Here is a 23,391-nt window from a genome sequence, read left to right on the forward strand (position 1 = left end):
GGAGCCTGGAGCTTTCACGAACTCCTGCTGGTCCAGAGGGGAGGGGTATCAGACACGGCTGACCCCAGCACAACTTCTCCTCTCCGGTTGATCAGAATTGAACATGCTGACAGCTCCACATACCTGTTAGGTTTGGAACTCACAGCTGCTCATTTCCTGGCAGTTGATAAAAGCCTGGAGCAAATATGTCTGAGAAGAGCTTTGGCAATGTGTGAGAACACTTGATCTAAGCCCTCTGACAGCCTGGAGAAATGCTGAGAATGCCTTACGCAGCTTGTTTGCAGGAATCTGCAGGACTTCCATCTTGCATCTAGGTTTACAAAGTGGTTACCTATGAACAGGAAGTATGAAAACAGTGAGGCAAGCTGGCAGAACAACTTGAATAAACACCCTGATTTATCCTGAACTATTCTCTCTTCTACCTGAACAGAACCTCCTGTCTCTGAATTACCTTTTATTTGGATAGAGATGGACCATACTGTGTAGGAACATAAACCTCAAGGGTACACCAATCATTCATTTGTTCAACAAAACATTTATTGAGCACGTTCTGTGTGCCAGGCACTGACCTATGCACCAGTGAACATTTTGATACAGATTTCCAGAACATCCTTTTTTATTACATACCTTCATTATACTATTTGTGTTCTAGCACGAATATCCGTAACAGACACAAACACACAATACTTCAAAATCAATTCACAATCTGTATGTAGTTTGACGCTAACATATCCAGTCTAGATTAGAGAATATTCACTTGAAAACTGCACTTGTAAATTTGAATTCATTATTTGTTGTCCAATCAACATTATAACAACATTAAGAGAAATTAAGATGTTATTGTGGGAACTGCTAACCAAATATGAAGGGAGATTTGACACCCCAAGTGCAGGAAAATGGTATGGATGTAAACTTAGAGTGTTCAAAAAAGCGTTCTTTCATAAGTGATGTTTAAACTGAGACTGGAGTATAAGAGGAGCTGGCCACACAAAGGGAGTGGAAGAGAGAGAGCATTCCAGGTAGAGAGGACAAAAGGTACAAGGGGACAGATTTCAGGGGGAGAACAAGTGAATGATGTCACGTGATGCAGAAGGGTGAAGGAGGAAAAAGTGCAGGAAGAGGCTGGAGGTGTAGGTGAGGAGCAGAATAAGGGGGTGATGTCATCAGATTTTTATCTTAAAAATGCTACATTGGACTTCTGGTAAAAAGCCTGTTTACTATAGTGCCCAGTTTGTAACCTATTAAAATAATCCAAAGAACATAAATAGTGAAGAAAACTGCATCTCCAACAAATATAGTTAGAGCTACAACTTCCAACTCATAGGCAAAAGAGAGTATCTGCCAAATCAGTGAATTCGGGATCCGTTTGAAGAAGGATGCTGAGAGATGATATGTAACCCTGCAGACCTCAACATGGTCCAGATTTCTCTAAAAGTAAACGAGATGGACATCAGTTGTGAGTTAGGGATTTTGTTGTGAGCCAGACCTACCTCCTATCTGGGTTATCTGCTCAGCTGAAATGGGCAAACAGTGAAAATTAAGAAAAAGATTCTCTTAATATCTTCAGAAACAATGCATCTGGACCAAAGCTGTCAGCTGCTCCAGATCACTCCTCTGCCCCAACCATACACATCACTTTTGAGCAAACAGAAGACTAGGTAGAACTACCCCCTTCTCAAAGGACAGGTGAATAAAAGAGACCCATTGTGGGTCCTATGCATAGACACTACAAAAAGTAAAAGAATGAGGAAAGTGAAGAAGTGAAAACCAGCTGAGAAATTCACATCTGACATAAGCATTCCAGCCATAAGAGAAAATTACTCCAGAACGTAGAAAAAAGTCAGATACTTTTTCAACCCTCAGAGAGGTTTAAAGAGAACAGAGCCCCGTTGAAAAGGAAGGCACAACAGAGAGATAAGGAGCTCAAAGAAGAGATTCTAAGATGGCCAAAGGAGAAAAAGTGAACTAACAATGTTAGGAAGGAAACTGAACACACAATAACACTACTATGGAAAGATAAGTCACCTTTGAAACTGCAATAACCAGAGCATGAGTAAATTCAGGAAAATGGAAAGATGTCTATAAATTGTTAGAAGGAAAAACTATGGACATGGAAGAGAAACGCCAACCAACATAAGCATATTAGAGTTTCTGGAAAAGAGAACATGAGACAAACATGCATTGCAAGATATCATAGAAGAAAACTTCTATAAACCAAGAGCTGAACCTGCAGGGAAACAGAGCACTCATTCCAGAAAACAAAAACAAAAACAAAAAACAAAATACTCAGAACAAAAAAACCTTGAAGCATATATTGAGTTACTGCGATGATAAAGAGTGTTGTCACTGTAATTTTTATTCTATGTAAAGTATTACAAGTAAAAAAAACCAACTGGCCTCTGATTTCTCCATCATGACATTCAGTGTCAGAAAACTGGTATACTGTGTGCACAGCTATAGAGAATGTTCTACACAAACATTTTATATCCATCAAATCATTATTTACATATGAAGGTAACAGGCAGATATCCTTTAAAAAAAAAACAAACAGAAAAAGGATTCAAGGAACGTAGCAGCCATGAGCCCTTCTTGAGAAAAAATATCAATCTATAGACAAAATCCAGTGGATAGTCCTGGGACATGGACCACAGTACTGATTTTTTCCCATGTGTCCTTGCGTTCATTTATTTAATAATAGTAATATAAAAGCAGTGGGAGAAGCACTAGTAATAATAATAATAGCAGCTACCATTTATTTGATGCTTCCTAAATGCTAGGCACTTTACACTCATTATCTCACTCAATCCTTACAGGGTCCTAAGGAGTAGTAGTATTATCACCCCATTTTATAGTTGGAGAAACACCTAAAACTCAGGAGAAACAGTTTTAGAGCTAGTAAGCAGCAGACCCACATGTGGATGCTTCATTTTCTGACTCTTCCATTTATATCTTTTATCACTTCAACCTCTGTGACTTTTTCTTGTGCATTCTGAGAGATTGCCCCAAGTTTACCCTCCACATTACAGATCTGATTTTCTGAAGTTAGTTCTGTCCTTTACTGCCTTTGCCAATTATCAAATTACTGTAGCACTGCCTTTACATATATTATTTAATTAACTATTTCATTACATATATATTGTCTTACCATCTCAACCTTCATCTCTTCTTTCTTAGAATCTTTGCTCTTATTTCCTCAAGGATATAAGGCAGACTCTCTCTAAAATTTACTTCCATGACCTGAATGAAATATACATTTTAAGAATGGCCTTTCTGTATCTCTGAGTGCTACATTTATCTTCTATGTTGTAGAAAGTTTTTTAATAGTCCCTCTGTGGGGTGTGCTTGTGTGTTTATATCTGAGTATTTTGTCCTGTATTTGCCCCAAATTAAGGTGGATGAATTCTTAGGTCTTACTTGGATGGACTTAATCTTTAAGTCTTCAACTGGAGGGCTGGTTGACCATGTAATGCTAGCTCAGGGATGCAGCTATCAGGAGAGATCTTGTACCAGGGGAGCTTTATGTTGACAAAACTCTCTGCACCCAGGTCTCTTTCTGTCTTGGCCTCCATTCCACATAGGTAGAGTGTCTGTGTCTGACACCCTTCCTGTCTTACACATCAGGGAATGTCTGGCCGTATCAGAGAAGAGCAGAACCACTTTGGAGAGGTACCTGATCAGGGAGAAACCCTGCTCCTTTGGGCTTTGTGCTGGGTGCCGCAGGTTTCCTCTGGGCTGCCAGCACAGATGATTCTCAAAGATTTTTCTGTTTTCAAGTGAAGAGATCCCTGCTCTCTCATGGCCCAGTCTGGCCTCTAGCTTGAACCCCTCAGGAATTGGGGGTGCCCTTTGCCTTGGAGATTTCCTTCAATCAGATGCCCAGTTGTTCAATTTGAAGATCAGAAACTCCTCAAAATTTGTGATATGTGCTTGAGATTCTACTCTGTCATCACAAGCGATGTTAAAAATTTGTCATTAGATAATTTCAGCTGGTTTCTTAAAGGATCTCAATGTCTGTATACCCAGCAATATACTTCTCTCCAGCATCCTCCCAATATTTTAGCTTTTGACATCTGCTCCTGGTCCCTCAGTTGGGGCAACCTCATCAGATGTTCTTCTCTGCCTTACTGGATTCAAATCCGCACACGACTCCTGGCTCAGTACAGCCTCCCAAGGCCACTGTTTGTTGCACTTGTGGAGAGAGCTCTGCCAAGCAGAGTTCAGTGGCACCTCTAACTGGATAGTTCTGTCCTCGCTTCCATTCAGGCTTGGAAAGTTTGGACAGATCTCAATTATCTATTAAGATCTTAATTTATATTACCTTTTGAATAAGATTTTATTTGAGATCTTAATTCTTTGTCATATTTGCTTCAATTATTTCTCACTTATCTGTTTTCCTTTTTTCTTCCTTTTCTTTCTTTAAATTAATTCATTTATTTATTTATCTTTAAATTTATTTATTTATTTATCTTTGGCTGCATTGGCTCTGCACCGCAGCATGCAGGCTTCTCATCGTGATGGCTTCTCTTGTTGCGGAGCACGGGCTCTAGGTGCGGGGCCTTCAGTAGTTGTGGCACGTGGGCTCTGTAGTTGTGGCTCATGGGCTCTAGAGCACAGACTCAGTAGTTGTGGCACACGGGCTTAGTTGTTCCACAGCATGTGGGATCTTCCTGGACCAGGGATCGAACCCGTGTCCCCTGCATTGGCAGGTGGATTCTCAACCACTGTGCCACCAGGGAAGTCCCCTTCCTTTTCTTTTAAATGAAAGTGTTCAGCTCAGTTTTAAGATGCTTTGTGACCTAAAAGGGATCAGGGTCTGGAGGGAATCAAAGTTAATTTAGAAGTTGAAAGCCCATGTCTATGTTTCCTTGGCAGAATTGAAAGTGACTAAAAGGTTCTGTCAGTGTGATTCAACCCAGCTATTTTGTAAAGCCCCAGGCAGGGTGATGATGGGAGAGGACACCCAGAAATAGCAGCCTCGTCAATCATGAGTACAACTTATCAAGGCCACAGTCAATTGAATAAACCTGTTCTCCTTAAGTCTAGTTGTGCTAGGGTTGTGACATGCCCATGGATAAGGAGAGAATTTTCTCAGTAAATGATCAGGGTGGAACAGTCTCTACCAAAGGAAAAGCTGATTCCCAAGAAGGGGAAAAAAAACACGCTAATGTTTTATGTAAAGGCAAAACTAGAAGTTACTGGGCCCTATATATAGCTGTTTCTCTATTAGAATTGGATTCTGAAGAAAAGTGATTCAACCATTCTGGTGGCCTGAGGCCTCTGAACCAATTATCAAGGCAGGAATGTAATGAGTGATCAAGCACTCTATAGTTCCCTGCTTCTCTACCAGGAGGCTTTGGCTGGGCTCCCAGCAGAAGGTTCTGCATGTTTGACAGGACGAAGTGTCTTGTGAGCACCAAAGGGCTGTTCTGTTCAGCCAGCAGAGAGAAGCAGCTATTTGGAGTATAAGGAGGACAGTGATGGGGGCAGCTGATGTGACATCAGCTTTGGCAGGGGAGGTGCTGATAGCAGTGGTTGGGATATGGAGTTGTGTTGACAGAAGTCGCATCAGCAGACACCAGAGCAGCAGGCAGGCGCTTGTGTGAGTTGCCCCGGATAACGTGCTCCTCTCCCAGTGAACTTCCAACATGCATGACATCTAGGTAGAAGTCAAGTGAAAATGCACTGATGCTGCCCACTACCAGTGGAGAAACAGCAACTGGCTGTTTTGCTTTGCTACTTGCAAACAGTCTTTCAGAATCCAGCCATTCATAAGTAGTAGAATTTCTGTACTCAGGCAAAAAACCAAATAACTGAAGGCTTTTTATTACAGGTAGTCATTCATGTGGCAGCCACCGTATTTCTTCAAATGTAAGATAATATTGGTTGTATGATACACAATTATTCCACTTACACTAAGAAAGAAAAATACTGCCATTTAAACTATGACATACTAGTGATTGAAAGGTGCATCCTGATTTCAGAGATGTTTAAAAGTAAAACAAAAAAAAGTGCATCTGAGAACTGGTGAAATACTGTGTATGTCAGGCACTGTGCTAGGCATTGAACTTAGGGCTACAGACAAGATAGATTTCAAGAAACTTAGAGTCTTGGGGGAAGACAGATGCTGAAAAAGCAATTACATGTGTGATTGCACTTGCTGGAGGAGCACAGGAGTCTTCACCAAGAAAATGACACTAAAGTTGAGCCCTGATGGGGGAGCAGGAATTAGCAAAATGAAGGCAAAGGTAGAACTTTCTAGGAAGAGGGATTAGCATGTGCAAAGGGGAGGGTACAATGTGAGCAAGGGTGAAGGTAACTAGAAAGAGAGTCAGGCAAGGACAAATCACGTGGGGCATCAAACCCACAATAAGGAGTTAGGTTTATCTAAGAGCAGTGGGAGACCACAGAGAGGGTTTAAAAGTACAACAAGATCAGATTGTGTTTTGTAAAACTCACTTTACTTGTGGTGTTGATATGAGAGAAGCATAAGAACAGGTACAGGGAGATGAGCTGGGAGATTTTTGCAGCACTTTAGATAAGTACAGATAATGGTTTATAATGGCGTGCTGGCAGTGTGGATGGAAAGTAATGCGGACTCAAGCATATTTTAAAGGGACCAACAACTGCTCTGTTTTACTTGATTTTTTTTTGGCAAGGGGGAGGGCAGTCCAGCTGGCATCCAGGGAACCAAGAATATAGACTAAAGAAAATTCCAGCTGCAGACGGAGTCAGCTTCTGATTTTCCAGTGTTAATTATGACTTGCTTGGAAAACAAAGGTTCTTTACATTTGGATTTTTCGTAAACCAAGATACAGTGCTCTACTGGGGCAAAAATGATTCCAGTGTTTCAATCAGAAATCATCCTCCTCAAATTTATTTAATTACGTCTCTAGAAATTATTGCCATGACCTTAGATAACTTCATGTTTATGACCATAAATTGTGAAGTTTTATAAATTGAATTTTGTTTTAAAAATTTTAGAAGCATCCTAACAGAAGCAGTCACTTAAGGAAGCTTTTAGCCAGGAAGTATTTCTAATTTGTATGGGAGTATTAAGGACATGTTTATAAAATGAGAGACAATTGTAGTGTCCTCAGAAAGCACTGCCCTAGCAATAAGAAGGCCTGGTTGAGTCCCAGTTTTCTTAACTCACTACCTGTGTGACATTGAGCAAGCCATCCAAGTACATTTCATCTGTGAAAGAAAGGAAGAGGATCTCTCTACCTACCTTGCAGGGTTATATGAACACCAAATGAGATTCATAGCAAATAATCATTGGGCTCCTGTTTTGTACCAAAGACTATGCCAGGCAGAAGGGATACAATGCAATGGTGCACAAGACAGCCAGCCTCCGTGCTCAAGAAGCTTCTCATTGCAAAAAGGAAGCTGCACACTATAAACTGCTATAGACACGTAAGGTAGTACTATCATCAAATAGTAGTAGTAGTAGAATTTCTTAGCAGAGAGTGTTGGGCTTTAATCTTGTTAAGGAATAATTTTCAAAGAGATAAAATTATGACTCTCTTTCAAATATGAAATAAACACAAGTCAGATATCTTATTCAACTTGCTAATTAATGAGGGAGCCACTAAGATGTTAAAACCATTTAGAAGAGCATTTGAGAAGTATTTATAGCAATGTTAAGATTGCTGGGTTAGATACAAAACCTGTCAGTATTCCAACAGGACCGTGAATCATAACCCATTGAGGTATCTGTTCCACCAAACAAAAGTCATTTGCATTTCTATCAGACAAAAATCTACCAGTTGGTCTAAAAACAATCCACAGGCAAGACCTGTTAGACCCTGCTAAAAGGGTCTATGGCCACAGAGTGGAGGCTATGTCAGGAGCAAACAGTGAGCACTGGGGCAGTGGCTGGATGAGGATGTTTCAGAGACCAGATATGGCCACAGTAGGAAGCGGGAAGAGGAGTTAGCCTGGTGTCATCTTGGATTCCCCCAGGGAAGACTGCCTAGAAATATAATAGGAAGTGTCTCCAGATACTCAGGAGCTGAAGTGGTCTTCACTCACATCAAGGGACCACAGTATAGGCCGCAGAGAGGATGTCTCTGAGTCACTCTTGAAAGCATCACTCAGGAGGCAGAATTAGCTATGGGACTCCACCCTGCCCAAAGGACACCACGGCTGATTGCATCTACACAGTTAGGGGCAGTTTCCCTGCCCCTCACTTCTTCTCTCCTTACCCCTCTCTCCACTTGCCCTCATCTTATTTCCAACCCCATGGAAGCCAGAGACAGCCCAGGGAGTGGCTAAGAAGTAGAAGAGCCAGGTGGGGAAAGACTAGGAATGAAGCTGATCTACCACAGCCCTCAGGCCTGAGGCAGACCAGGACTGGGGGGAAGTGGAGAGCTTTCACTCCGAATGAAGCAATGTTTTGACAGTTACACGTCAACTGGTCATTTTATTGGCTGAAAGGAAAACATCTTTGTGATTAAAAATATCAGGATTTTTTGTTACCTGAGAGTGCCCAGGAAGGCTGAGGGACTTACTTAGATTTTCATCCAGGGACAGAGAAGGAATAGCCCTCACACAGGCCAGCGCCTTGGCCCTGAATGCTCGGGACACAGTGGAGGGAGGCTGGGTGTGGCTTCAGACGCCTTCCCTTCCATCTTCTGGGTGCTGAGAACTTGTGGTGTGGGCAAGGGAGGAAGGAGAAGGAAAGGGCAGATGTCTCTTTATATAACTGGGTACACTTGTGGCCTCCTGGGCTGGCTGTCTGCCAGTCTATCTCATTTTCTATGGTTTTGGTGAGGACAGTAGTGGCTCCAACATGTCAGCTGGAAAGGGACTCATGCCCAAGCAGCAACCTTGTACATTAAAGATCTTTTGAAAGATTCGACAGAAAATTCCAACTGAATCCCAGCTGGTGGCTTTCCTACTATGTTCCTCTGATGCAGATGCCTCTTTGCCCTCTCTGTGGGGGCAGTCGGGGCTGTAGCTCCCAGTTACACCTACACAGATGGGGAGACTGTCTCTCTCTTTTTCTCATTCAGGTTACACAACCTAAGCAGTGAAGCAGTGATAAAGCAATGAGATGCCAGCCCCTCTTCTTGTAGGCACCTCCTACCTTTGTGAATAATTAGAGAGGGGAAGCACATTACTTCAAGATGGTCTGAGAACAGGAAGGACCTCCTTAACCTTACTCAGGAAAGGGAATAGCCTCTCTCTGTGAATGCAGCGCCTCCCACAAGGCTGACCCTCTCTCACCTCCAGGTCCTTTTGCCGTGTGAGGCAGGGGTATGGATGGAATGGGGATGGGTGGGACAGCGGATTGTGGAATTAGCACTCTCAATAAGCCCATGTTGCTGTGGCTGCACCCCACCACCCAAAGCCTCCTTGGAGAGATTGGGACTGAGAAAGTGGGACACGAAGTGCCTTTTGCTCACCACTCAGAGCCTTAGTTGCAATGCTGGGGCAACTTGCCAATCCTGTTCCAGTTGCCAATGAAGACTCCCAGAGACAGCTGTAAAAAGCCCTGCCTTAATAGTCACGTCTATACCACCCTTTGCCAGCAGTACCTGTAGCCCTTCATTCATAAAACCATCCAAACACTTTAAAATTCCATTTATACTTCTTGTTAGTAGTCACTCTTGAGTTAGCATGCACTGTACATTTATCATCTACTGGGTGAAATAAGAGCTACTGAGAAATAACCACGAAAAGAAATGATGGAGAGAATTCATCTTCTGGACAGTTCCTTTATGTAAAGGTCAGTTAACTATCTCCTATGCCCTCCCTTTGCAGGTAGGAGCTGCTTGTTTTAAGAGGGCAACAATTCTTATGTTTGTATGTATGCAACTCGAACAATAATGATTTCTTGGATTAGCTTAAATGTGCCTATTTCTCCTCTGTGACTAATTAAGCTGAATTCTGTGCATACAGGAAGCTGTTTGGTATTTGCCTGTATCTGTGCAGACCTGCTGTGTTTGATTACCCACCATTAGTTCATAGTGGTTGGACAGACCAGCCAACTTCCAAGATTGTCTCAATTATCAAGATACATTGTCACCTTTCTGGCCAAGTTTTAACATCTTTACATAATCTTTATAGAGAGCGCGTGTTTTAAACTTGGCCTCATCCGTAGGATTAGTGAAAACATTGGGTTCCTCCTTAGGTGGCTAACGAAGGCCCCAGAAACGACAATAGTACAAATTACTTTAAAAGAGTTCCTATTTTTGTGAATTCTAAAAATACTTTTTCATTTATATTTTCTTCCAGATTTACTATGTCCCTTTCCAAAGTGAAGAATTAGTAAAAGAAAGGTTTTAAATACCAACCTTATTAGACTAACAGTGCAACATTTAAGAAGATGGGTTAAAAATGCATCTATGAGTTATAAATAATGTATAATATGGCTGTATAATATAGTGCATACTATAAAAATGCTGCTTTTTTCTCAGGGGGTAATTTTTTTTTCCACTTGTGGATACATATTAAAGTCCTAAATCCTGGTGGTGAGATGGATGGTCAGAGCTCTAATTGGGGCTCTCTGGTGATTATCTAGATTGGCAGCTGCTGTCAGTCAGCTTCTAAAGAAGTTTCTGAGCCAATGATTAGGCTGCTCCTGGAGATGTTAGCCCCCTAGAGACAATGTTAAGGCTCCCACTCACAGGGGAACCCTTAAGAAGAGTAGAGCTGTAATTTTCCAAGTTGCTGGCTTACCTGGCAACATACATGCCCCAGCTTTCTGGCTGAGTCAACTCAGAAGGATGATATCATAGCATAGAGTGGATCCACGTTATTTTATAAGCAAAACAATGCTACAAGTCCCATGATGGCTTCCATTAAAGTAAAACAGTAATACCCTATGTATTTTTATAGAGCACATCACAGTTTTATTTTATATCGTTGAATCCCACTGATAAAATAACAATGTATTGCTGTTCTTTTCTGGGTGGAAACATACAAAGTTCACAAAATTTCTCTCCCCTTGGTGCATATCATACTCTTTTAGAACCACTCTTTTCATATGAATTAAAAATCCAAACCATTTTTGGATTAATTTGACATTTTATAATGGCTTAATCTCATTAATTCAGATCTCACTAATTTAAACTTTATGATAACTCAAGCAGGATTGGGCTAAATTTATTTTTCCTTCATCCTTGAATTATGGTGAATAATGATAAGAAGTGTTCTGTTGGTTAACAAATGAGCTACCAGCTTCCTATAATGTTAAATGTACATGTACTTTCCATATGACCTAGCAATTCCACTCATAGGTATTTCCCTAAGAAAATAGAAATATATGTTCACCCAAAAACTTGCATACAAATGTTGAGAACAGCTTTATTTGTAATAGCTAAAAACTGAAAACAACCCAAACGTCCATCAGTAGGTGAATAGATGAACAAATTGTGGTATATCTGAAAGGTGGAATATTACTTAGCAATAAAATAAAATGATACATGGGGATGAATCTCAAAAACAACGCTAAATGAAAGAAGACTGGACACAAAAGATTATATGTGTTTTCATTTATATGAAATTCTAGAACGTACACAATTAATTTCTAGTCACAGAAAGCTGATCAGTGGTTGCCTAGGGATGGAGGTGGAGCTATTGACTGGACAGGACACAAGGGGATATTTTGAGGTGGTGGAAATGTTCTATATGTTGACTGAGGTGGTAGTTATATGGGTGTATGCATTTGTCAAAACTCAACTGTACACTTAATATGTGGAAACTTTACTGTATGTAAATTACACCTTAATAAATCACACTTTAAAGAAGCTACATGCCATTATATATATCTTCATTAATAACAAAAGTTCTGTTCTACCCCTTGTGCTTTCCGTGCTTCCCCTCTTTCCAATTCTTTTTTTAGCAATATCATTTCCAACATTCAAAAGGTATAGGGAATTCCAGCTTAAATTTAACAGATATCTTATAAGACAAGAAAAAGAAGATTCAACCCCTTCCACCCTATACCTAATAGGTCCCCAGATTCTACTTATTCTGATTCCTAAATATTTCTTACATTTCTACCCTATTGCCTAGCTTCACCTCCACTGTCTTAATTTAGCTTTCCATTATCCCCTGACCGGTCTCCTTCCTGCTATCATTTGATTTGAACAAAAGTGTCCTCCACACCATCTTCCAGGTTCCAGAAAACATAGTGGTACCTAGAGGCCTTATGGTTGAGAAGGGCAGGAAACTTGTAGGGGGAGAAACAAGATTAAGGGTAGAACTGGACAGGGTGTTGGGGGAAGCTTGATGAAGTTCTTTTATGCTTGCTTCTAGGATTCCTAGGATCAAGATGCGATCCTGAGTAAGCTGGATGGTTTTCAATGCTGTTGATGTTTTCCGTGTTTGTTTTCTTTAGTGTGTCAGTGAAGCCCCTTTGGAAAGTATTAGCCTATTTTAGTATGTTCAAGAGAAACGGGGAAAGGGCTTGTGCTCCCTGTGGGGCTGGTAGGAAAGGGCCACAGGAATCAAAGTCAGAGAACCCCAAGAGAGAGAAGATACTCGGAGGGGCAGAACCAAAGTCCAAAGGTGCAGCATCCACCCACCCTTCATAAGTTTCTTCCGAGTCACTGCTTTTCTGCCTGTCCCTAAGAACATTCTGTCCTGTATGTATTAAGGGAGAGATTTCTTTTCTGTCTGCATCCTCACTTTCTTCTCCAATTGCCAGAAAGGTTGGTGATAGTGAATGCCACCCAGGAGGAAAAAGGTGACGATTTTAGCCCAGCTCAGTCCATTGTAAAAGGTCTCTAAGAGCACTTCCCATCGCTGCAAGTGCCTTTTAGCAAGACTCAGGAAAGGATAGCCTCCAGTGAGAGACTTGCCATCGATTACACACCTGTCAGAAGAAGCACAGGCCCCGCTCAGAGATTTCCACCTTAAACTTTCAAAAGAAGCCACTTGCTAAAGGTCCTGGAGCTGGGGGTGCCGGAGGAGCCACTAAAAATCAAAACAGTGAGCAGAAACTGAATTTGACTTTTGGCCCCAGGGGTAAGAGAGATGGAGATGAAAGTTGACAGCCTCCTGCTTGACAAGGCCTCTGTGGAGTGGAAATGGGTGACTCACAAATCAGAATGGCACTTCCTCTCCACAGGCCATCCTGTGAGCAAAGCGGAAATATCTCCACCAAGCCCTCTATGCAGACACTCCCAGGCCCACTGATTGGAGTATTCGCAGGCAGGCTCTCCACCCCCAATGCAGGACAGGTCTTTGGGGGTACAGCTTTAACTTCAAAGACAGCCATGCATTCAGCCCAGCAGATACTTCTCCAGAGCCAAGGAAGCAGTGTACGTTTTATCACAGGGAGTCCTTGGGCATGAGCCCTATTTTTAGAATATCTTCTAGACCTGGCTCTGCTATTGGTAAACGGAATGAACTTGAACTTGAGTAAGTCACTTAGACTTTGGGGACCAGAGTTTCCCTAAGTATAAAATAAAAAGAGCTCTTTATTTTGTGTAAGAGGTGAACATGTTAGAATGATGTTAGAAGTCAGTGATAATGTGCAGGGAATCCAGAGGAAGAATAGGCTAATTCCATAGAGAGGAGGTGACATATGAACAGGGTCTTGAGAAAACTGTAAAAGCTTTCCAGACAGGCAGAGAGAATATTCTGGGCAAGGTAACACATTCCTAAAGAACTGGAGGTAGGGGAGAGGGGAAGCTTTGATGGGGGGTTGGGGGGGAGAAGCAGTCAGTTCGAGAGCACTGAGAGTGGGGAGGAAGCTAGAGGTATATTAAATGTAGAATCAGTAGGTGGTACCCAGTGGAATATGGCTTCTCACATTCAAGAGAGGATGGCCTGCTGGCTCCTGCCTGAGTGACTGAGCAAATGATGGTTTAATTAAATAAAACATCCAAAGCAAAAGGGGGTGGAAAAATGATGAATCCAATTCCTGACAGGTTGAAATAAGAGTATCCATAGTTCAACCAACTGCCAGGTCCAGCAGACGGCTTGATAAACAGGTGTAAAGAGCAGAGGTGTGGTTGAAGCTGGAGATGTAGGTCTGGGTGTCATCAGCTTATGTCAGTCTAGATCATTTCAAAGTTCCTTTGTAAACCTAAAGTCATAGGACCTGTGATTGTAAATTTTGTAAAAGGGAAAGTCCAAAAGTAAACCTTTCTTCTCTTCCTGGAATATTGTTCTAATGAGATACTGGGTATGAGTTTCCTTGCCTCCCTTTTTGTGGTGTTTATGTGCCACAACAGGGTGTTCATAGGATTCTTGCTACTGAGTTTTGTTTTCTTGAGTTTCTTTCAGCTATTAGTTACAGGATTTTAGACAACATAGAATGGTTTCAGCCCAGATAATTAAACAGCAATTGGACATCAATGATGAGTCCCAAAAAGGCTTTGGAAAAGTCTCAGCAATTCTCATTGGTTATCAATAACTCCTCATTTTATGTGAAATAAAGTTCAGGCTCTTCAGTTTGGCATTCAGGTCTCTTCCTCTTTCTCTCTCCTTCTCTGGTCAGTGGCCTTGTCATGAGCAGCCCTATGGAGAGGCCCAGGTGAATTCCAGCCCCCCAGCCACATGAATGAGCATGGATGCAGATTCTCCAACCCAGTCAGCCTTCAGGTGACTGAAGCCCTGGCCAGCATCTTATCTGCAGTCTTGAGAAACCCTGAGCCAGAAATACCCAGCTAAGCCACTCCTGGATTCCTGACCCACAGAAACTGTGAGTTCAATGTTTATTGCTTTAACCTCTACATTTTGGGGTAATTTGTTAAGGTCTGATCAGGAAAAGGAGAAATGTGCTCTTCTGATAATATGTGGGAAATGGGCCAGGAAAGGCCTGGAATGATTTCAGCAGTTTGGAAGGAGAGCCCTGCAGAGTGCTGAGAGCCTGGGTCTCCTCCTGATTCTTTTGCCTATTCAATGACCTTGAAAACATACCATCTCCTGTTTGGGCCTCAGTTTCCTTACTGGTAAATGGAGATGGGAAGTTTAGTTCCAGGCTCCATTCTAAAACCCCTACATATGTGCAGCACTTTACAGTTTGCAAAATGTTTTTGTATGTTGTTCAGGACCGGGAAATGACAAAGAATAGTTTCCAAAACTTGAAAAAAAGGAAATAAGACTGGCTTTTAGGAGTTAAACTTCAAAATCGGCACATATGGATTAGGACAGAGATATACAAAATTACCTTAAAGCAATGTTTGTGTCCTTCTGACTTGCTATAAACTGAACCAAAAATACAATTACTTTCTTCTTATCAATCAATGATGGGAAATACCATGAATGCTCATTTTTTGATGCATGGAAAGCTCTTAGAAGTGTTCCTGGAATAGTAGTAAGTATTTTATTTATAACCAAGGGAAACTTAGTAAACTAATAAATGGATTATTAAATGATATCAAGATTTGACAGTCATAACTAAAGGAGCATATTACCAGAGTTTATTAAGAACTCCAACTGGTGTCCTAATAAGATAACCAAAGGCTGAGATAGGGAAGGGAATGCGGTGGATCGTGAACTCATTCCTGAAACTTCACTTCCGGTTGCATTTCATTGACAAAAGCACATCGTTTGACCACATCTAAGTTCAAGAGCTCACTGTACATTTATGGACAGTCCTAGTGACTCTCTTTAAAATGCATGAACATCCTTTAAAAAGTCTACATCCTTTAAAATTGAACAGTTGGCTTTGCCATGAGAAATTGCAGTGCCCTGCTTCACTCCAAAGGGCTGCTCTCAAGTAGCAAGCACTTTGAATTATTATAGTGATTTTTTTTTTTCAATGTATTTGTGGGGAGGAAGGTGATCTCCACGTCTTACTCCTCTGCCATCCTGAAGGTCTCCGAGGCAATTTTTTTTTTTAACATCTTTATTGGAGTATAATTGCTTTACAATGGTGTGTTAGTTTCTGCTTTATAACAAAGTGAATCAGCTCTACATATACATATATCCCCATATCTCCTCCCTCTTGCGTCTCCCTCCCACCCTCCCTATCCCACGCCTCTAGGCAGTCACAAACCACTGAGCTGATCTCCCTGTGCTATGTGGCTGCTTCCTACTGGCTATCTACTTTACATTTGGTAGTGTATATATGTCCATGCCACTCTCTCCTCCACGTTTGTAAATAACACGTGTATAGTTCTATTTCCTGATTTTTACATTTTAGCCACCATTTATTAAATTCCTACTAAGGAAGATTCAACTTACCTCTCTTCCTCACATACAGTGTTTATGACATCATGATCCTATAAATATTACATACAGCAGAACTATGTAGTGTATTAAAGTTTCATTTTCTTTCTTGTACATTGTTTTCTTAGAGTGAATAAAGCCCTCTTTTTTTTTCCATTTGCTTAGTTTTCTGTGTACTTATTATTAATTTTTCCCTGAGCTCTCAGACCAAGCTGTAAAATTCCTCTCAACACATCCAGATACACCAAGCCCTTCATTAGTTTCTTTCTGTTCTCAGAAAAATCCCTCAGCCCTCAGTCCTCCTGTTCCAGCTTTGTGACAGGTCACTTTCTAGTTCTATTTACATCTACAATTCCTATTTCTTAAAAGCTGCAGGTTTCCAATCAAGAAGAGACAAAAAAAGACTAGATGATTCTCTGTTGTAAAACTATGATACAGAGATGAAGCGTTGTGAGAAACCCAAAGTTCCAAGGACTGGCTGTGCTTCATGCCCTTTAGCCAAGGCTGCTCACTCACCCCAGCATGGCCACTGGGTCTGCGTCCTTGCTGGTCCAGCTCAGCTTCAGATACCCTCCTTTGACTTCTTGTCTCTGCTGCTTTCCAGATCTTGATGATCTGCTGATCTCCATTATCCTGAAACCAATAATAAAAGAAGAAGAGAAAGGGCCAGCCTTTTTTGTGGGGATTCCTAAATTCCCGAGCTCTAGCCCTAGAAGCACCTCCATATTTCTTGCTCCTCCTTTGTCCCATTAGAAGCAAAATTACTAGACTTTACTCAAAAAGTGGAAAATCCAAATCATAGAGGAAAACAGTGTGAAACTTAATATCTTACACTCCTATCTGGGAACTGATTGAATTTCTGAAAGCCCTTGAGGTGCTTCTGCCGGCAGCTGGGACTGAGGGTTCAAAGCAGAGAAACAGAGCATGTGGGGAAATGCTTTTACTTCATGATTTTCTTCTCATATCTGGCAATGGGATGCAATATGCAAGGGGGGGAGTGGAATGGGAATATAAATCTTGCAATAATGATGATAATACTTTCATACATGGTGTGGGAATGAGTTTGGTTAGGATGAGGCAGGGAGAATGATGAAAATGATTCTGAGATGCTGATGAAACCCAGAGCAGTGTCATTCTGAGTGGAAAGCGTGTTAAGAAACCTGAGAAATTTCTGCCTGCTTTAGTCTACCATCAAGGAAATTATCTTATCCTTTGTTCCTCTTGTTTTCTGTTTTGTGTAACACAACTGGAGATTAGAGTAGAAACGGTGTTCCTGGGGCTTTCTCTGAAAACAATGGCCCTACCCCACCAACAGGGAAAGGATTGATGCTAGGAATTACCAACTTGTAAATGAAAATTAATACTGCAATTAGCAAGGTAGGAAAATCCATCTCATTGTAAATAGTGATACTTATAGATTGTGGTATTCCCCCTGGGATCACCAGGTTATTTAAAAGGAATAAATCAGGAACCACATTCAAGGCCATGAAGAATGCCAGAAATATTCAGAGCAGACATACACCTAAAACACATAATATTTTCGCCAGGGTTGTAAAACAGTTGATAAAGTCAGTTTTTAAAAAAGACACACATTTGTGATTTTTGATACTTCTTAGATGGAAAGTGTTTTCAGATTGGCTTTTGAATATCAATATTGTCACCTAGACAGCCTTCTAGCAAACAGACTGAAGACATTGGATAAAAAGATTAGTCTCACAAAAAAACGATGAGATGAATACTGCATTGCAAATAAAAGCAAGGGTCTCCAAGGATGAAATATAAACATTTCGATAAACCTGCAGTCTGATAAAAATCTCTATAATGGCCTTACGTTTTCTATAGCTGTCTAAAATATGGAGCCTGCCTTCACATCCATTAACTCATTTGATTCTCAAGCGTGTGTGGGAAGAGGTAAACGAGAGCGATGTAAAAAAAGAAAGATCCTCATTTTACAGATAAGGAAGTGGAGCCAGAAAAATTCAAGCTCACACGACCTTCCAGGTATTAACAGACTGTGTATATTTAATGTTAGCTGCCCCTGAATCAGAGTTAAAACGCAGCTATACTTCTCTAGGCAGCCAAAATGGGGATGCCAACACAGGGGTGGCATTCTAGCCATAGTAGGGTTGTGACTTCAAGTTTATGGGCTCAAGAATGAACCAATGCAAGAGATGTAGGAAAACTGCTTCCCCTCCCCCCATGAATATGGATTTAGGGATAGCAGAATTTCATCCTATTGTCCCATTATTACACCCATATTTGACAGATTGGTTAGGGCTCTGCTAGTTACAGTGCATCATAGGCTGCCTTGAATTGAGGCTCTACATTTATACGTGTCTTCCTTTCTGCACCACAAGAGCCCACAGACCAGCAACCAAATCCTTAATGTGTTGTTTCCATCCAGTGCCCAACCCAGTGTCAGTGCTTCGTAAACCTGTAGAGTTGAATAAACCATGAGAACAGATACTTTGCAACACCACCAACTGGGTCATAATGTAGGCATGCAGACTGGAAGACACAGTCGAATCCACTCAAGGGTTAGAATTGTCAGATGCCTCCCTTTTGAACCATGTGACCTGATTCCTCTCCTTTTCCATAGTTTGGTTCCATTTCTTGGAATGAAGTCAATTATAGATGACCCCCTACTTTCAAACAGATTGGAAGTGTGTCTGAAAGTCAAGTAACAAACTCATACGCTAAAAGGGAGTTTCCATTCACCAAAACTTTAAATCCTTTATCAGGAATGCGTTGGGGGAACCCTGCAAACCCCCATAAGTGGTGGCCCATGTGATATGATAGCCGCCACCCCCACCCCTGGTCCACACCCTAGACCCCATCCCCAGCCAGACTCTCATGGAAGGGCAGGACCCCGTCAGGGAGGTGCATGAGCTTCAGGAGCTTCCATGGAGATAATCTTTGCAAACTTTTAAGGGAAAAGGCATCATGTAATAATTCCTATTTTGTGTAAAAAGGGAAGAAAAAGATTAAAATAAATATATATGCAAGTATAGACGAAAGACAGGAAGGAATAGACAAAACAAATTTTAATGGCTTTTTCTAGCTGGTTGGATTATGATTTCGGTTTTTTCTTTTCTATTTTTGTATGGTTTAAGGTACTCATTTTTTTTTAACATCTATAAATACTTTAAAATTTATTTTTTTAATCTACTTGTCAGATATTAAAATCATTGCTATTAAAGCTAAAATCCTTTTTGACCACCATCCCTAAATTTCCTGAGGTAATCACATCACTTTGGCATGCCTCTTTCTGGATTTTTTTCGATATATTTAAACATATGTATGTATGCACATAGAAATACAAAGTATTGTTTTATTTCTACATGGATGGCATCATACAATACATATTCTGCAGTTTTCTTTCCTTGTCAGTTACATATAAATCTACCTCATTAAAAAAAAAAAAAAAAAAAACTATTCCATCAAATAGAAACCGAAGCATATTTAGTCCAGTGGTTCTGCGCTGGAATCATGTAAGGGGCTTTTAATCAAACCAGTGCCCAGGCCTCATACCTAGAAATTCTGATGCAACTTTTTTTGCTTCTCCTACCACCCAGGTGACTTTAATTTTTTTGCTGTTTTAGAACGGTATCATATTGTGTAACCTTGCACATATATGTGGGTGGTACTTCAGGAAGATTTTTTTTTTAAAGCACTTATATTGCAGTACCAATTTATACTCTTACCAGAGTATATGAAAATACCCCATATGCTTCTTTACCTTGGATATTATCTAATTTAAAAATTTTTAAACTTTTTGCTACTTTGATGGATTAAAAAATAGTATGTTATTTATTTTCATTTTACTGATCATTTGTAAGATTTATGTCTTTTCATATGTACAGCGAGGGATTGAGGATACAAAGTACCCAGTTTTGTATCCCAGCTCTGCCACCAATGGGCTATATGCCTTCAGGCCAGTTGTTAACCTCTCCATGCCTCAGTTTTCTCATTTCTAACATGAAGAGAATAATAGTGCCTAGTTCAGAAGCTTACTGTAAGACTGACGTGATTTAACATAGATAAGGTTTTAGAACAGTATCATCACAGAGCAAGCATGCCATAGATGTTAGTTATTCTTTCTTTGTCATTTGTGCTTTTTTACTATTACTGCTTAATCAGAAAACAAAATTAATTTTTAAATATTGACCCATTCAGAGAAAGCTACCCAGGCAGGCCTCAAATCTCTCATGGTTAGAGACCTTACATACTTTGTTCCTACTCTCTGAAATCTGAAAATCTGAAAATTCAGATTTTCAGTTGATATAGTAAAATGGGAACGGTAACTCTCCACCTGTTTGAAGACCAAGGAGGTGAAATGTGCCTTTTGGGGGCTTTAACAGGTCAGAGGTGATGTAAGTCTATCTGTTTCGTATCGGGAAGCAGAATACTTTCGTCGCTATCACCAGACGAGTCTACAATGCTTCACTAGAAGCCTAGAAAGTTAGGCCTGGAAGGACGAACCAAAGGACTCTAGATACCATCCGCCACGCACTGTATTTTATAGACGAGGACACTGAGTCCTGAAGAATTCGAGTAATTGGATAAACTCCCACAACTACCCAGGGACAAAATCAGACTAGAGCCTAACGCCCTGGAACTTCAGGAAGCTTTGAGCTGATATTCTCTGCTGCCCATTTGGGCCTGGGTGAAAATGTTTGGGGGGCAGGCTCCGATATTAATATGTATGTGAGAAATAAACTGAAGAAAAACTTTAATTGTACATAATTAAGGCAATAGGTAAGAATAATTAGGATTTGCTATTTTAGACACACTAAAAATACAAAAATATTTTTTAACTGTAACACTACTGGTTTCTTAGCCTTAGGACAAGTTCCCAAGTAATATATCACCTAGAAAATGTTTTCATGCCACAAGATAATTCTTTTTTAAAAAAAGGCCCAACAAATCCATCCATACAATTCACACTGAGATATTTGGATAAACACACACATACAGATTTGGAGAAATATCATGATTTAAATAACCAGCTAATATTTGGGGTCCCAATATGATTTTTTAAAAATCTCATTCTGACCCAAGGCTGAAGGGGTTTGAAAAGCTCTCAACCCTTAAAAAAGAATGATAATTCAAAATAATTTTTCCCAAATGACCGTGAAAGCAATTAATTTTATAAAAATGTTAGCTCTAACAAAGAATTATATATCCATGTCTGATTTTGAAGGAAAGGAATGATAAAAACCAACAAGAAATAAGACATATATTAGCTTGTTTGATATGCTAATTATGTGAAACACTGACATAATGTCATAAAGTTTTTTAGGTAATACCTGAAGCAGGTGAAAAAATGTGTATCTATTATTTTCTCTCCTGAAGTAAAGCCTTCAATTAGTGTATGCAAAAGTCATCAAGGTGATTCAGCAGGCTTAGGGTGAAATGTTAACAAGAAGCTGACCAGTCTGGATGCTAATATAGGCAATAAGGTCTCAGGGGTGTCATCTTGGAGCACACCATCTCAAATCCTAATTTCCATATACCACGGGTAGGGGAGACGGTGCTGGCTTCAGCCCTTTGCATTTCATTTCTGGGACTTGAGATTTCACATCTTCTGTTAGTAATGACTTACAGTGCTGGATTAATTCCACTACTCCCCACTTGCAGGAGAAACCAAGGGGAAAGGTCAAGTGACTTGTACAAAATAAAGTAGAAATGCAGTGACCTGAAATTCAGATTTTCAGTTGATATCAAAATTTTCCCTAAGATGTATAAAGAGATAGCACTTTACAGTTATTATCTTATTTACATCGATATTAGTTCTCTAATGCTACTTAACAAATTAGTCCCAAAAGTTAGTGGCTTAAAACAGCAAACATTATCTCACAGTGCCTTTGGGTCAGGAACTCAGAAGAAGCTTAGCTGGGTGGTTCTAGTTTGTCGTTTCTCATGGGGCTGCTGTTAAGATATTGGCTAGAGCTACTGTCATCGTAAGGCATGACTTGCTCTGGAAGATCTGCTTTCAAGATGACTTACTCATTCGGATGGCAAATTGGTGCTGGCTGTCGGCATGAGGACTCAGTTCCTTGCCACAATGGACCTCTCCATAACATTGCTTGAGTGTCTCACAGCACAGCACTGGCTTCCCCCGGAGGGAGTGATACAAGAGAGAACAAGGAAAAGACAGGCCTCAAAATGTCTTCTGAGGCTTGATCATACCTTCTTTGATCAAGCCTCAGAAGACATACACCATAATTATTCTGATGCTCTATGGTTACCAAGTCAGCCCTGATCAGTGTGCAAGGGAACTATTATAGGGCATGAATACTCATCACTGAGGATCATTGGGGACCATCTTGGAGGCTGCCTACCTAACTTTTTTATAAGAAGCTGTGAGTACACAGTAGAAGCATTAACATTCTGTTTTGAAGACAAGTAAACTTTTTTTTTCTCCCTAGAGAATGAAAGCTACATTCGCAAGAATGGGGATGTGAACCCAGGTCCTCTGAGGCGGGTTGTGTGTCCACACCTCGCAAAATGGTGGTGGTAGGTCTCAGTGCAGCACAAATTCACTCCCCTCTGTGGCAGTTTCCTAACTTCATAGGAAACTTTTTGATAGAGGTGGATGTATGTAGCTTAGAATGCAAGCCCTGACATACTTTAGAGCTCCCAGTTATTTGGGGGGAGCTCATGTCCAGTCCCTGTTTCCATGGCCCCACTTCAATTCCTAAATATTACTAAATAGATAAATAGGTTTTCTCTTTCCTCCTGACCCACAAAGGTATTCCCTTTATTTCCAGTGTATTTTAAGCATTTCAAGTATTGTATTAGCTTTCCTATGAATTCAAAGACGAGAAAGGGATTTCATGTGTGCCTACTCCAACATCCCGACAAGGAGAGCAGTATTTGACCTGACTCTGATTCCTCATTTTTAAAATAGGAACAAAAATTGCCTCTATAAGATTGTTGTGAGGTCAGATGGGATGACTCACGCAAGGTGCTTATCACAGTGCCAGGCACACAGTGAATAAATATTTATCGAGCATTTAGTAAACATTTATAGAGCAAAATATTATGATCGGTATTACTGGACACTTTATTCTCCTTGGGCCTCAGTCTCTTCATCTGAAAAATAAATGAGTTGGATGAGCTCAGGGAAGGGGAAAAGGCTCCCACATACCCAGTCTGTCATGAGCAAGCAGCATGGGCTGTCTGGAGAATTCTAAGACTAAACCTCTGGTAGCAGGAATGATTCCAGAATAGGGTCGTGCTGTCTGGTGAGGGCTG

This window comes from Lipotes vexillifer, unplaced genomic scaffold (genome assembly GCF_000442215.2).
Source record: "Lipotes vexillifer unplaced genomic scaffold, Lipotes_vexillifer_v1.1 scaffold809, whole genome shotgun sequence".
In the NCBI taxonomy this organism is placed as follows: Eukaryota; Metazoa; Chordata; class Mammalia; order Artiodactyla; family Lipotidae; genus Lipotes; species Lipotes vexillifer.